Raw genomic sequence first — 12746 nt, 5'->3', positions numbered from 1 at the left:
TTTAAAGCGTGGAAACAAGCCTTTTGGCCCTCTGTATCCAGACTGACCATTGACCACCCATTTTCTTAATCTTTACTCATACAAAAACGTTGTCTTTGCAGGAATCCATCTGGTCAACCTTCCCTGCATTCTTCAATTGTAAGTTTTTTGTCCCTTATGTAAGAATATCACACTTATACACAATATTCCAAATATAACCTCATCAAGAAATGATATAATAGGTGCAATGTGCCCCTTTCTAGCTTTGAAGAGAGAATTCCTGGTCATTGGGCCAGGCCAAACCCACAGCACAGGCACATAGGGACGAAGATTGAACTTGTTTTGCCTTCCATCACAGTGAGGAATGTGGGGGAGTCGCTGTGGTGGATGTTCATGTTAAAAATTTATTTGGGTGTCTTGCTCTTTATTGGTATGACTGTGCGGCAAATCAAATTCCTCGTATGTTGCAAAATATACTTGGCTAATAAAGTACTATTATGATTATAGTTTAGTTTAGAGATAAAACAAGGAAATAGGTCCTTCAGTCCACGGTGTCCACACAGACCAACGATTACACATGCATTAGTCTATCCCACACACTAGGAACAATTTACAGAAGCCAATTAACCTGCATGTCTTTGGAATATGGAAGGAAACCGGAGCACCCAGAGAAAACCCACATGGACACAGGGAGAACGTACAGATTGTACAGACAGCACCAATAGTCAGGATTGAAGCTGAGTCTCTGGTGCTGTATGGCAGCAGCCATACCGTGCCACTGTGGCACATCATTAATATCCATTGGGCATGAGGCAGTTAAGGATAAGGTCACATGTTGACACAGGAAGGACATCGAGGTGGCTTCCAGCAGCCTGATGAAAGCCACAGATTAAGTAAGATTTGCAGTCTTAGGTCAACTAAATCAAGTGGGATGGCACACAGGGTTGTTTATGAGTACTACACAAAAATATATCTTCATGACGTTAAGTTTACAAATTCTCATACTTTCTGTTGGATCAGGAATCTAATTGAACTTCCTTTCACGCTTACATTAGTGTGTAAGTGAGTAGTGGAATCTCATGTGAGTTTGAGAAGAACATGGGAATGTGGAATTAGTACAGGATGACTTAAATGGATGCTTAGTTGTCAGCAAAGATGATGAGTTGAAAGGAATTTAGAAGGACGAGAGGGAATCTTATTGAAACATAAGATTATTAAGGGCTTGGACACGCTGGAGGCAGGAAACATGTTCCCAATGTTGGGGGAGTCCAGAACCAGGGGCCATAGTTTAGGAATATGGTAAGCCATTTTAAATGGAGATTAGGAAAAACTTTTTCACACAGAGAGTTGTGAGTGTGTGGAATTCTCTGCCTCAGTGGGCGGTGGAGGTTGCTTCTCTGGATGCTTTCAAAAGAGAGTTAGGTAGAGCTCTTAGGGATAGCGGAGTTAAGGGATATGGAGAGAAGGCAGGAACGGGGTATTGATTGTGGATGATCAGCCATGATCACATTGAATGGTGCTGCTGGCTCGAAGGGCCAAATGGCCTACTCCTGCACCTGTTGTCTGTTGTCTTTTGAAAGGCCTATTTACATTCGGTATGAAAAAGACATTAGTAAAAAGCTAGTGTTTAACAGATTAGTTTAGAGATACAGTGCGGAAACAGGCCCACCGAGTCCGCACCGACCAGCGATCCCCGCATATTAACACTATCCTACACACACTAGGGACAATTTTATATTTATACCGAGCCAATTAACCTACAAACCTGTACATCTTTGTAGTGTGGGAGGAAACCAAAGATCTTGGAGAAAACCCATGTGGTCACAACTCCGTACAGACAGCACTCGTCTGGATCGAACCCGGGTCTCTGGCGCTGCAAGCACTAAGGCAGCAACTCTACCGCTGCACTACTATGCCGCCCCTTCTCTGAAGTCTTTGAGACAGAGCAGGTAACAGACTGTCCCATTCCCCTCCTTAACGATGAGACTTCCATTGCTGTGCTGATTGGAGGAATGTAAGAAATGTCTTTAGTGTTCATTCAAGTGAGGAAGCAGCATTAGTCGTCATCAGCTTATGATTACATTACCGCAGGAGACCCTGAGTTGTTGGCTCAGGAATATAACTTCCTCAGGAATATAGGATGAACAGAGGCGATATGGTTTATTCAAACGAACCAGCTTTCGTGGAAACTAAAGTCAAAGCAAAATGTAACTTAAAAGCCAATGTGTTAATTTTATTAAGGGCAAACTCCATCAAGCATTTTGACAACCAGCAAACACCTCAAAGGTTTCAAAGGTATTTTATTGTCACGTGCACCAATTAAGGTACAGTGATATTCGTATTGCCTCATGCACATTGCTACAATGGCCCTTTGGGACGATGATACCTAACATCCAAAGTGAAATAATCGACATTTGATGCTATCGTTCCACCAGTCTCATCAACCAGATTTGCTCTTGTGAGTCTCGTTTTTCTCTTACATCGGTTGTTTCGACAATAATCGACCGGACACCGGAGTTGCTTTAAACATATGTTTATTCAGCAGGAGTCTTCACACAGATTAACAACCTAGCAAAGAGTCAAGCTTAGAGTGAAGCCCAGACACGTCTCTTGTACTCATTTCAACCACCTGCAGCAACTCACTGGCTGTATTGTAGAGCTTTTTCTCAGTGCAAGCATAGGCATCACAAACAAATTCCTCTTCAGACAGCTTTCCTTTGGTCAACTCCAAATCTTGCCAAGTTTCCTGAAGTACCTGCTCTTGTTGCTGCAGTTCAGACACACAATGTTCAAGCTCCTGCTTGCCATCCAGAAATAGCTCGTTAACCTGTTTCAGTTCCTCTTCAATAGCAACAATCTTTACAACATAGTCACTAATCTGCTCTTCCAGACCAGTCCCTTTACTCTGCATAAATTCGTAGCTTTCTACGGACATGAACACTCCATTTTTATCACGTGCTGCAGCAAGATCCCGCTTCAGTCCCTCAATCTCTTCAGTATACTCCTTAATCAAGGCCATCTTGGTAAGTTTCTGATTAACCTGGTTTATTCAAAATGTTCTTTGCACAATAGGCATAATCCAGAGTGCTCAAGGTTTCTTCAAGATTCAATGAAGCTGGGGAAATGGTGGCAATGATTGAAGTTTTAGTTCGTCCCCCAAGAGAGTCCTGAAGAATCCTGGTAAGTTTCGATTCTCTGTAGGGTATGTGAGGGGTTCTCTCCACCAATGCTGTGATTACTCTTCCCAGAGTAAGTAGCGACTGATTGATATTGCCAGCTTCACGAGCTCTTTTATCCACAGCTCCAGAACGGTCGATATTTTAATTCCCGGCAAGATCCACTAAATTCAGCTTGCCAATTTTTACTAGCTCCTCCCCATCATGGGTCATCTCCTTCATATGTATTGTGATGGAAAAGACCGAATGTGAACGACTCGAGTATGCATTCATCAGAGTTGCCGCGGTCTATCTTCTTGCTGCTCCCTTCTCCAAAATCTGGTAAACTTCATCTTTATTATGGACAGAAATTTCTTCAAGTCCTTTAGATATAACTCCTCTCTTATTACGAGGATCGTCAAACATTTGCAGCCTCTCGCCAACATCACACAAAGGATTCAGAAGGTCAAAGAGCTCCTCGTTGTAGATTTCCAACAAATAAACTTTCACAGAGAACTCAGCACCTTGAGCTGCCAATCTATCGAAAATCTGATGCAGTGTACGTGGAATAACACCCGCTAAAGGATCCTCTTCCCAAGTGAATTGTTAATTTTGTGATATTTCACCTTCCATTGTAAAGGTCTTCCCAGTACCAGTTTGTCCATAGGCAAAAATAGTACAGTTATACCCCATGATTACTTCATGTAGGATGGGATACACCACACTTTTATAAACATCAATTTGTTTTGCTGCTGGTCCAAAGACCATGTCAAAGGTGTATTTTTTGGCAGCTTTTTCACTCCCCGGCACACAGCTACGCACTGCAACTTCTTTTCTGACTGGATCACAATCAACCACGTTGGAGGCGTTTGCCTTGCGTTGAGATAAACTGAGAGGCATTCACACTCTTATAATGCCAAAATCAGAGTAGTATCTAAATAATTTCTGGCATTGCACACAGAAATTATTTATCTGGAAAAATAAGCTTTATGAGCATAGGGTTCCATGCCCATTGATTGTGTAGTAAGGAGCTCAAGCACTGCCCAGAGTGAGGGCAAAAATGCAAATAATGCAGTGTAATTGGGTCAGTCTTCCATAAGTTCATAAATGATACAAGCAGAATTAAGCCATTTGGCCCATCGTCTACTCCGCCATTCAATCATGGCTGATCCATTTTACCCTCTCAACTCCACTCTCCTGCCTTGGCCCATAATGCCTGACACCCAAACCAATCAAGAATATATCAATTTCTGCCTTAAAAATATCAATTGACTTGGCCTTCTGTGGCAACGAATTCCATGGCTTTCTCTCCAACTTTTCTTTTCCAGTGTATAGATTGGAAATTTGACTGGATCAACTGATGTTATATACAGGCAATATTATAAAGGAATCTCATGTTACACCCTACCAACAATAAGCTGTAATGGTAAATTGCTATTATACAGGCATCTTTGCTTGCCTGGATGAGTTCAGCTATAACGAAACTCTAGAAGATGGATACCATGCAGGACACTATCAAAAAAGGAATTTGAGGAAGTCCCTTCTCCATAAGTATAGAAAACTAAACTAAACTTTGATCTATGAAAATGCTATGGGTTACAGTAAACCATAAGATATGGTGTAGATCAGCTAAAGCTGCATGGAATAACTCATAGCTTAGGGTAAGAGTAATCTTGATATGGTGGAGAGGGTCAAAAACTTCAAATTCTTGGGCGTGCATATTTCTGAAGATCTTTCCTGGACCCAGCACACTGATCCAATAATAAAGTTGGCACATCAGCGACTCTACATCCTGAGAAGATTGCGGAGATTCGGCATGTCAAAGAGGATTCTCCTGAACTTCTACAGGTGCACAGTAGAGAACACACTGACTGGTTGCATCAAGGCCTAGTTCAGCAACTTGAACTTCCAGGAGCAGAAAAGACTACAAAAAGTTGTGACCACTGCCCAGTCCATCACCGGCTTTGACCTCTCCACTATCGAAGGGATCTATCGAAGTCGCTGGCTCAAAAAGGCAGCCAACATCATTAAAGACGCACACCATCCTGGCCACGCACTAATTTCACCATTGCCATTAGGAAGAAGCTACAGGAGCCTGAAAACTGTAACATCCAGGTTCAGGAACAGCTTCTTCCCTACAGTCATCAGGCTATTAAACACAACAACAAATAAGCTCTGAACTGCAACAGACGATTATTATTATTGCACTACATTTGTTATTTATTAAGTGTGTGTGCATGTGTATACAAACATTGAACTTTTATTTCTTCTCCTGTTATGTACAATGTTTACATATTCTGTTGTGCTGCAGCAAGTAAGAATTTCATTGTCCTATCTGGGACATATGACAATAAAACACTCTTGACTTGTAGGCAGAACAGTCCAAGTACAGTTTTGTGGATGGAGCTCTGAACACAGAATGCATGGGCCGCGGAACTGGGGGAGTGGCTGGGGGGGCTGCAGCCCACCCCCCACTTTTTTAGCTACTGTACGGGGTGATCGCTGGTCGGCGCAGACTCGGTGGGCTGAAGGGCCTGTGGCTGCACTGCATCTCTAAAGTCTAAAAGGCTGTAGTCTAAAGACCAAAGAGGGCCGGACTGATATGTGTAGGAAAGAACTGCAAATACTGGTTTAAGTCGAAGGTAGACACAAAATGCTGGAATAACGCACCCTACTGGAAGGGTCTCGCCTTGAAACGTCATCAGCTGGCTTCTCTCTAGAGATGCTGCCTGTCCCGCTGAGTTACTCCAGCATTTTGTGTATCTGGGTGATATTATAGGGAGGGTGGAGTGGAAGATTGCAACCTTCTTGTGGTCCGCCCTGTTTTGACAAATGCAATCAACCTGGCGTGCACAATCAAATAAGATCAAATAGAACAAGTTGTCCTACAACTTTAGGGTGTGCATGCCTTACGCAAGAAGAAGAAGAAGAAAGGAGGGTTTGATCAGACAAAATTTCCGCTGGATGCTGACCTCTGCAGCCATCTAATCGCTGCACGAACAGCAGCTTCTAGTTTACAGTGGTCATTCATTGACATTCCGGACTACAGCCGCCACTGCCCGCACAAAGCAGCAATTCATTCACTCAAACGTTTGTTTTTCTTTTGCATCGCTGACAATCCAAGAACGATTGAGAAAACCAAGAATTTAACTCATGGTTAGGGAGATGCGACATATTCCCGCTTAAGGAGCTACCTTATAAATTGGCAACGAGCAAGTTATCGATGGAATCATTAATGATCAACCGATTGCCCGCATGCTGGCGAGGCCACTGTTTGGTGTTATTGTACATGATTGGGAGACCCGTTCACAGTCACTCGCAGCTTCGCCGTTATCGCTACCCCGGACATTGTCCCAGACTGCTGACCTTCAGATAGGGAGCATCCTGCCCACTCGTGTCCCAGAGCTGGAGCCCTGGTACCCAACACATCCTCTCACCCAGATACCTGCCCTACAGATCAGGAACGATCCTCAACCTGCCCCGAGCGCTCCCGACGGCCTCTCCCCTCTATCCCAGACTGGGATCCACGATGCCGGCCACACTCTCGACCCCAGACACCTGCCCACAGCTCCAGACACCCTCCCGGCACCAGACCCCCTTGTCGGCCAGGTGAGTCGTTTGGCGACCCCCGCAGACGGGGGCGGCGAGAGCTGGATACACACTTGTTGGCTGCGAATACGCATACGGGACACTGGGTGAGGACGGGGCATCCCCCCCTCCTCACCCCACCACACATACACACACATACACAAGGCCGGTGATCAATGATCGCTCAGCCCCCCCACTTTCAAAAACGCTCCGCGGCCCCTGGTCAATTGTTATGTATTTTTCAATACTGATTTGGAAAATTTAAGGTAGGTTTGTCCTCTCTGTGTGGGCAGGCCCCCTGTGCATGAACACATCTAAAATGTCTTATTTTTTAAATAACACAGCTGCAGGTACCACCAAATAGTTATTGTTGGTTTTCAAGGGCAGAAATAGATATGTGGCCCAATCAAACTCAATGTGGTCAATTGGAGTAGCTTTTAAAATGAGCAATAATCTCCACACATTTTGCAGCAGAGAGCAGATGAATGTTCAGTGTGAATGATCCTTCAAATTGTTCAGCCTCAAAATAACTGCTACTCTCTTGATGTAAAGTTATCTAGTTTTAATTTCTGTTGACCAGCAGCGATACTTCTAATGACCTGTGTAGGAAGGAACTACAGATGCTGGTTTAAACCTGGAGTACAAAACAAAGCAGGACTGATGCTGCTTGTCCTTCTGAGTTACGTCAGCATTTTGTGTCTAACTTCCAATGACCTCACAGCTGTTTTCAAAATCCGTGCCTGAATCTAATGTTAAACTGGTTTGTCAGACCCAAACTTCAAACTTCAAACACTACATGCTTCAAATATCAAAGATACATTTTTAGCACCAAAACTCAAAATGCAGCAGCTGTTTCACAGGTTATAGCAGTGTATTGGATTTAGAATGTGAGCTTGGCATGGGTACATTGCTCGGTATTGTCACTTCATAAAGAAGAGGGGCAGCTGAGGAGGTCTATCTTCTTTAGGGTTTACAGGGACACTTCTTTACTTCTTTCTATTACAATTTATAGCAAACGTGGTAGGAGGTGAATTAGCAAGACAGGCCCGTACGAAGCTTTTCAAAAAGGGAGGTGGCATGACAGGATTACAAACATTTATGTGAAATAATGTGTGAATTAATGCCGCTTAAGGGCCCTGGAAGCTCTGGGGTTTTAGATGCTCTCTGGTGCATTCCGAGCCTTATTTTGGAGCATATTTGCACCAAATTTATGACCAATATTTCAGAAATAATTTTGGTAGAGTAATGAGTGGGTGGAATGGGATGATTGGGGTCATTGTTGTATACATTTTTTTAAATAAAGAATTGTTGTCCTTGTTTTAATAATCAAGTTGTACTGTTGTAAAATGTTGTGTAAAATGGTATAAAGGAGCATGCAAAAACTGCAAATAAAATACTGTAAGTTTTTTGCAATTAAGAAAATCTTTTTTTAGAAAATGTTTTGTGTGTTGATTTGATTGCCTGTTACTGTTAGACTGTGTTAATGTGTGCAGTGCACCTTTAATGGTCATCCTGACCTAACAACTTCACATCAGATCAATTTCAACATGGTGTGAATACAACATTTAGTTTGACTTCAATTTCCATCATGAAAGTTGAAGTCAAACTAAATAGTGCATTTACATTACTATGACCACTTTCAAACTCACCTATTTTACTGTCATACTATTATAACAAATTCCAGTTCCATGATAAGTCATAAATAAGATCACAAATCACATTTTGAATTCTCAAACATAATGTGATTGTGAATAATTGCAGAGCTGCCAAGTTTCACCGAGCATTTCTGTATTTTGATGGCTGAAAATCAGTATTTTGTTGGGGAAATCGGTATTTCTCACATAAATGCAATAGAACGTACTACGCAGAAACAGGATTTTTGAAAATCAGTATTTTGCATGCAACCTCATGTATTCTCAAATATCAGTATGGATTGCCTGCATTCAATACCTGCATTGAAAACGGCTTCGAGAACAAACTGAAGACCGGGGCAGTGTTCCTTGATCTCACCGCAGCCTATGACACTGTGTGGCACAAAGGCCTCCACCTAAAACTCACCAAAGCACTCCCTGCCTGGGCATCAGAAACCATCAAATCTCTGCTCTCCAACCGCAGGTTCAGAGTTCACCTTGGACAGAACAAGAGTGCATGGAGAATACAGAAGAATGGGCTCCCGCAAGGGTCAGTTTTAGCCCCAACCTTGTTCAACCTTTACACAAATGACCTACCCACCACCAAATCCCGCAAATTCATCTATGCAGATGACATCTGTTTGGCCTTCCAAGCACCAGATTTTGGTACATTGGAACAGGTGCTCAATGAAGACCTTGCTAAACTGGACGAGTACTGCAAAACCTGGCGCCTAAAACCAAGCCCAGCAAAAACGGTCTCTAGTGTGTTCCACCTCCATAATGCAGAAGCCACAAGAGAACCAAATATCTATCTGAGCAGGACCAAACTGAAGTATGCCCCCACTCCAACCTACCTCGGAGTGACCCTTGACAGGACCCTATCCTTCAAGGAACATCTTAAAAGAACAGCAGCTAAGGTGAAGTCCAGAAACAATCTCCTCAGTAAGCTTGCTGGCTCAAAGTGGGGGGCAGCAGCCCCCACACTGCGCATTTCAGCACTAGCCCTTGCATTTTCTTCAGCCGAATATTGTGCCCCTGTTTGGTCCAGGTCATCCCACACACACCATGTGGATACCCAATTGAAATCAACAATGAGGATCATCACAGGAACAATCCGCTCAACACCACTCCCCTGGCTCCCTGTCCTATCCAACATAGCCCCTCCACACATCCGGCGAGTAGTCCTCACTCAAAGGATGCTCCAAAAGACCAAAAACTCCCCTCATCTGCCAATTCACATGGACATCTTCAACCCACCCACTGCTCGACTTCCATCTAGACGACCAATTTGGAAGAACCCACCACCAGCTGATTTCACCATCCAATCAGCTTGGAAAAGGGAATGGGAGTCCAAGGACGTCCCAAATAAACATCTGGTGTCAGACCCCACCCTACCGGTCCCTGGCACCAATCTCCCAAGGAAGCAGTGGACGACGCTGAATAGATTCAGGACTGGACATGGCCCCTGCTTGGCCAGCCTTCACAAATGGGGCAGCAGTCCAACCCCATGGTGTGCTTGTGGAGAGCAGCAAACAATGCAACACATCATTGAAGCATGCCCTCAACAAAGACTCAAAGGAGGACTTGTCACCCTTCATACAGCAGATCAAGAGGCAACTGCTTGGCTAAAGGACTTTGCATTCGCTAAATAAATAAGTATGGAATTGTGAAACCATTTTTGAAATGTGAATTTATAATTCTTGATTTTGATTCCATAACATATAAAAATATATTACATAACATAAAATTCACAATTCATCATATAGCTTACCAAACAATCAAACATGCTGGCATGACGCTGCATAATCATTCAGGTGCTCGTGGTAAATGTCACATAAAGGTGAGTAGCATGGTAAGTACAATTTAAAAAAAATCACCCAGTGTTACTATTGTTGAGCCATGCTGACCAGCATGACTGGATTTAGTTAGTTCACTGTCACTCAGCAATCAGCATGCTGGCATGATGCTGCAAAATCAGTCAGGTGCTCCTGAATGTATATTGCCATTTACCACTACTTCTACTAATGCAAAGACATTCATTGGCCTTAGCCTATATGCCATCCCTGGTTCCACGAATATACCACCTCAGACCAGTTTATCTAGCATTGCAGTCTTCAGTTTGTTAATGCTGTCAAAGCATATGTCATTCTGCAGTACACTGATGTAGGTGGCCCTACTACCTCTTCTTGCAGGGACCCGTTTGGTCTCCCAAAGTGTGACTTTATCTTTAATGGCAGTCCTCAGTTCGTTAACACTGTCCAAGGCCTGTGTCATTCCGCAGTTAGTACACTGATAGAGGTGGCCCAACTTCTACCTCTTCTTGCAGTGCCCTGTTTGGGCTCCCAAAGTGCGAGGGGATTAGCAGACAGTTCAGGGTTCCTCTCACAGACTTTGACAACACTCTTGGCAGACCAGCATATATTGCCATTTAGCCATAAATCACATTTTCCAGTTCCATTTTCCGAGAATTTAACTGTGCAAACCTAGTCACCACATTGTCCAAGTGATGGGCAAAGTCATAGTGAATGTGCATTAAGGCAAGTGCAGACAGCCTGTCATTGCTATGGAAGTCCTGTGTAGTGATCCAGGCGACGGACACTCGTGGCAGGCCTGCAAAATATTGCCATTTAGCCATAAATCATGTTTTCCTGTTCCATTTTCCAAGAATGTAACTGTGCAAATCTAGTCACGACTTTGTCCAAGTTATGGGCAAAGTCATTGTGAATGTGGATTAAGGTGATTGCAGACTGCCTGTCATTGCTCATGGAAGTCCTGGTCTTTGCTTCTTCGCAGATGTGAAAACATGTTTGTCCTTGTTGGCTGGATCAAAGTAAGATGTCGAGCAAGGTCTTGCCCACTGCAAGCATGCCGCCCGAATCGAGCGTCTCTCTGCCGCTCAGGCTCCTGACCAAAGGTCCCGGCTACCTCCGCAGTCAAATGTACGGGGGACAGGTGGGGTCGGCAGAGCACCGTGGAGAAACTGGCTGCCGACAAGGCCAAGTACTTGAAGAGCCAGACGGCGAGGGGGTGCAAAGTGGAATCCATGGTTTGGGCAGCTCTGCCTCCGAGGAAGTCAGCAACAGCGGCAGCGGGACCAGCAGCAGCACAAAGACTTACCTGGAGTCCAGCAGAGCGGGCAGCTGGGGCTTCCACCTGACATTGTGCGTCGCTCCAGCTCCAAGAGGCAGCTCAGGCCCGACTCGCTGGTCATGTACTGGCAGAAGTGCGAGTTCGTGCGGTGAGCCGGCGGCCACCGGCAGCGCCCGCAGTTTCAAGGACTCTGGCAGCCTGGTCCGGCGTCTGCTGCCTGGCTCTAGCGGCTGGGGCGACAAGCAGCAGGAGTCGGCAACGGGAGCAGCAATGTCGGAAGGGGAAAAATTAGCAGAGGGTACAGAGGCTGCAGCACACCAGGGTGCACAATTAACCACACCAGTAGCACTCCAGGGTTCACAATTAACCACATCAGTAGCACTCCAGGGAGAAACAGCGGCCACGCCAGCAACACCCCAGGGTGCACAAGTAACCATGCCAGCAGTGCCCCGAGAAGCAGCAGCAGGTCGGCCCAAGGAGCCGCTCAAGCGGCGGGTTAGGACCTCGCACTAGGACCTCGGCTGCCGCTACTCCCGAACATGCTTGGGCTTGGACAGTTTCTTCGAGCACCCCGGACTCGAGCCCGAGGTGATCGGGAACTTGGCCAGGGAGAAGTTGGCTGCCCATGCCGCCTTCAAAAGCCTTGCCCTCAAGTTTTGCAATGTGAAAGGCCTGTCCCACTTGTAATGAGTCGAATCAAACACACATTCTTGTTGTGTCATTATACTTACAGCATCGCTTCGCAGGACATTACAGTTCCTAGCAGCTACTCATACTGAATGGCGTAGGCAAGCTCTTGGTAATATGAATCGCATATTAGGCGGAGCAACTACTAACAAGCACTACAATTGGTTAGTAGGAAATAACCAATCTACATCTTTCCTTGTAGAAACAAAACAATGCATAGATACGTGGGAACATGGTGGCTAAGCAATATAGGAACCGGAACGCTAATAACGCATATGGAGAAGTATAGATAGTTAGACAAAATCACCGTATCTAATCGGTGGCCTGCTAACCCATCCGGCACGTGTGCGGTATGAATCCGCTTCTCCTTTCACCAGAAAAGTTACAGGGGAGGAAACCGGGGATGTGATCGGGGGCCCGCCGGGGAGGGGAGGTGGTGAGATAGGCGAGCTAGGCACCGAACGCCCCAAGGAGGCTACAGGGGAAAAGGTCTCTAATAGTGGAGCAGCAGGACCGGTAGTGGGGGGTACACAAAACGCGAGACATCTGGATGTGGAGTCGCAGGACGTGGTTCCTTCACTGGAAGGATATGTTGACGGTTGCGTCTGTAAATGGC

The 12746-nt window shown here is 45.0% G+C and overlaps 1 pseudogene; it reads right to left on the bottom strand.

Annotated features, from left to right (window-relative positions):
- Window positions 1–2539: 2539 nt before the first annotated feature.
- Window positions 2540–4034, bottom strand: LOC116985044 (annotated as a pseudogene).
- Window positions 4035–12746: the final 8712 nt, after the last annotated feature.

This window comes from Amblyraja radiata, chromosome 2 (genome assembly GCF_010909765.2).
Source record: "Amblyraja radiata isolate CabotCenter1 chromosome 2, sAmbRad1.1.pri, whole genome shotgun sequence".
Lineage (NCBI taxonomy): Eukaryota > Metazoa > Chordata > Chondrichthyes > Rajiformes > Rajidae > Amblyraja > Amblyraja radiata.
This window is presented reverse-complemented; position numbering and strand designations above follow the sequence as displayed.